This window comes from Equus quagga, chromosome 1 (genome assembly GCF_021613505.1).
Source record: "Equus quagga isolate Etosha38 chromosome 1, UCLA_HA_Equagga_1.0, whole genome shotgun sequence".
Lineage (NCBI taxonomy): Eukaryota > Metazoa > Chordata > Mammalia > Perissodactyla > Equidae > Equus > Equus quagga.
Window position 1 is genome coordinate 59,628,027 of NC_060267.1, and position 4,261 is coordinate 59,632,287.

At 45.3% G+C, this 4,261-nt stretch overlaps 1 pseudogene; it reads right to left on the bottom strand.

The window, feature by feature from the left end:
• Positions 1 to 2,874: 2,874 nt before the first annotated feature.
• Positions 2,875 to 3,666, bottom strand: LOC124244672 (olfactory receptor 13C7-like; annotated as a pseudogene).
• Between the last annotated feature and the right edge of the window lie 595 nt (positions 3,667 to 4,261).

Consider the following 4,261-nt stretch of genomic DNA (forward strand, 5'->3'; position numbering starts at 1 on the left):
TTCCTCACAAAGTTGTGTACATAAATGCTCATAGCAGCATTATTCAAAATAGCCTCCAACTGGGAACAATCCACATGTCCATCAATGGGTGAACAGATAACCCCAATGTGGTACATCCTTATAACGGGATACTATTCCACAATAAAAAGGAGCAAACTACTGATACATGTTACAACTGGATGACCCTCAAAAACATGCTAAGTGAAAGATGCCAGACACAGAAGACTACATATTGTATGGTTCCATTTATCTGAACTTTCTAGAAAAGGCAAATCTTTCTAGAAATAAATAGATTAGTAGTTACTTGGGGTTGGAGTTGGGGACTGACTGCAAATGGGTATGAGAGAACTTTTTGAAACGTTGTAAATATTTTAAAATTGGTTTGTAGTGATAATTGCATGACTGTATAGATTTATCAAAAATCATTGAATTGTATCCTACAACGGGTGAATTTTATGGTATGTAAGTTATACCTCGATAAAGTGCTAAAAATGTTTAATGGGACACTTTCTCTGTCCCCTGGTGGAAGCAACTCTCCTCTGGGATCCAGGACCCTTAGACCTGCAAAGCCTAGAGTTGCAGTGATGGAAAACACAAATTCCCCAATAGGTCACTGGAAGTGATGGTAACCAGGGCTACTCTTGCTACCTCCCTTGAGTCCTGGACCATGTATTTTGCCTACTGGGTATACAGTACCATAAAACAGTCACTGATTCAGGGTACATATTGCATTCTGGAGGATGGTGCCCCATTTTTGCATAGTATTATCTCCAAGCTGGTACCTTAGTTGAGCTTTCAAAAGGCCGTACCTCATTCTCTTGGGCCAGCTACATGCGGAAGGATCAGTGGGTCCCATGGTCATGATCCCACAGCTACATCCACTTTTGCTAAATAAGTTTCTTGGTATGATGAGATATTGTGCAGGATTTCATGTCATTAAATCGAACTCTTCATGAACTTGCAGGTGATGACATTGGCTAATGCCCTGCAGAAAGGAAAGGCAACCCATACTCAAAAGAGGTGTTGATTTTAGTCAAGGTGAATCACTGTTCCCTTCAGAATGGAAATAGTCTAATGCAATAACTTGCCAACAAGTGACTGATAAGTTTCTTCAAATGAGGGTTGGTCTCTGTTGCTGGCAGTTTGAACAACCAGCTGCTGAGGTAGCTCTATCCGCCTTTGTGGGTGAGAGCCCCTGCTGTTTAGTCCATAGATAGCCTCCTGCAGTCATGACTACTCTGTTCATTGTACTAATGATAGAGGTTGGATGACATCCATGAGTCATTCTATTTGGTTGTTGAACCTAGTGGGGAAGATGGAGGCTCTGAAGATGTTCCTAGCACATGCACAGCTAAGGAGGTGAGAGAAACCTAACTCACCTTCAAATACTGAAATACTGCTATAAGACATAGCATTGCTCTGTTCTCTTCAAGGAACTCTCCCACTAGAGAAAGGAAGCACAGATCCAGGGAAATTCACAGGTGGAGGTCACCTGAGCTATTTAGTACTCCCCCTTCACTGTGTGGGTGAATATACCTGAGATTCTTCAAGAGCAGAGGACACACTCATGGTCACCCAGCTCTTTGTGGGAGGGCAGGGATTTGAACCTAGACCTCCTGTATCACATCAACTCCTGGACATGTTCCAAATTTGCAGGTGATAGAACCCACAGAAGGCAAAGCCACTGTAGCAGGAAGGGAGGAATTGATTACAAGAAGCACTACATATCGAGTTCAGAACAAATGTTTCAAAACTGATTTCTCTAAGACGTCTGCCATGCACGATAGCCAGGCACTCTGTTTGCGCACGGCACATGCAAGAGAATATCTATTTTGTACAAGTTGGTAATCATATTAGATGCGATTCTTATTGACCCCTCAAAGAAAGTAACTTAATCTAGATTAGCGAAAAATAGAGTCTAGTATAAGAATGTGAGGGTGTCCTTTAGAAGTAAAACAGACCTGGCAGGAATGTGGCCAGGTCTAGGGAAAAATGGAAACCAAGAACTGGGAACGTATGAGGAGGTCCTCATCATCTCTCATCTTCGCTCTTTGGGTCTTTTTTTCTTTCCTCTCTGCGCACTCGGTTTCTCATTACCTCCCCAGTTCGTATGGTCAAACACAATTACCTCATAGCTCCCAAGTTTGTACGTTATGGAGCAGTGACTCCCTCCTTGGGTGTAAATGACAATCCCCAAATCTGGCAGGAAGAATGTGATTGGTCTAGGTAGGGTCAGTGTCACACAGCACAAACATAAGTCCTTCATCTCTGAGGATAAAGAAGAGAAATGACTGGGGAAAAGGCCCAGAGAAATGGGATTGCTGGCTCATAAGCTGGAAAGCCAACCAGAAAGGCACTACAATAAAAAGTTGGAATTGATTCAGTTACGTGTGGTACTGAACTCTGTCTTCAAGTGTCATAAGGCTTCCTCAGAGGAGTTAACATACTTCATTAATAATAAAAATGTTCATTTATTAATTGGGAGGTTGTTCTTTGCTAGCCACTATGCATTTTTTATATATATGCATAATTTGCACATACAAAGGGCAGCTAGTCTGCACGTGGACAAAGAAAAAGGTACATACTTTTTTACAAAGTTTTAATTTTTATTGTTTATTTTTTCAGATTCAAACTAACTTTTAATAGTCGGTTATCCCTGCTTCCAGGTGATTTAGCACAATCCCCTCTTCATTCTAAAGACTTTTTCCATTGTCAAACATTCAGGAAGGCCCATCCTGAAGTGCACGGTTTGGGCAGTTTTGTGATGAAACTAATCTGTGGGACCATCGAGCAAGTCTGTGCTCACCAAGTAGTCATTTCCTAGGGGACCCCCTGTGTGCACAGAACCACAAGATACACTGCTTCCTCCCACGATCACTGGGAGAAGCGTTTCTGACTTACCAGGTTCTTCACAGCGGCCTTCACATCCTTGTTTCTGAGGCTGTAGATGATGGGGTTGAGCATGGAGGTCAGCACTCCACAGATGAGGGGGATGAGCTTGTCTGGAACATCCTGCTTGTCTGCCCCCAGAGAGTCCTTTGATTTGGGCTTCCCATCCATGAATAGGATGGTTCTGTAGAAGACGACCACCACATCAAGGTGGGCAGAGCAGGTGGAAAAGGCCTTTCGCCGGCCCTCAGCTGAGAGGATCCTCAGGTTGGTGGTGAGGATGAAGATGTGGGAGACAAAGATGAACAGAACTGCGACTCCCAGGAAGATCGCATTGGCCACCCCCATACTGATCACACTGATAGAGATGTCAGCACAGGCCAACTTCAGAACTGCCAGGATCTCACATATGAAGCGGTTGATGATGTTGTCCCCACAGAAGGGCAATCATACTGCAAGAGAGATCTGCACCAAGGAGTTCGCTCCACCAACCACCCAGAAACTGGCAGCCATGGGCACACAGGCAGCCTTGCTCACGACCATGGGGTATCTAAGGGCGTTGCAGATGGCCACATAGCAATCAAATGCCGTCATACCCAGAGTCACACACTCTGTGGCTCCCACGGAAAAGGAGAGAAACGTTTGCACAGCACAGCCTGAGAAGGAGATGGTTTTCCTGACACACGAAGCTTTGTCTTGGCCAATTAAAACCCAACTACCCCCAGGATGGTCTGCCTGAGGCTTCTCCAGACAGTGAGGAGAAATCAGGAGAAACATTTTCAGCAAATCTCAACTCTCCATGCCCCGAGCCCCCCACACTGTGTTAGTGAGAAGTCAGCCCAGTGCTCTCACATGTGACTGACAGATGAGCAGCGTCGGCATCCCCCGGGGACTAGTTAGTGATGCAGATTCCCAGGCCCCTCCCTGGACCTGCCGACTCAGAATCTTGGGAGGTGGAGCCCAGCCTTCCGTGCGTGCTGTCTGTGTCCGTGTGTTTAATCAGAGTTTTAACAAGTCCTCCAGATGACTCTGATGTGCTAATGTCTGAGAAGCATTGGTCTACTTAGACCCTTTCTACGACTAGGATCCCAGTTATTTCTTTCAAGGAATCTAAGAAGAGGGAGGGTATATTTTAATGGTTGATCTGAGCAGCTGCCTATAATTCCTCTACTCTGGAGTCGGCGCCTCTTTCAGTCCCTGCTCGCCCCTATCCTCTGATCTTTGACACTTGACCACACCCCTGCCAACCTCTAGGTCACTGGTCTCTGGGGCCTTTCTCTCTTTCCCACCAGCAGGAAACTTCCTTCCCATCCTCAGGATCCACTTTCTTAGGGAGTTCTCACAACAGAGCGGATGGGCCCTAGTAACCAGA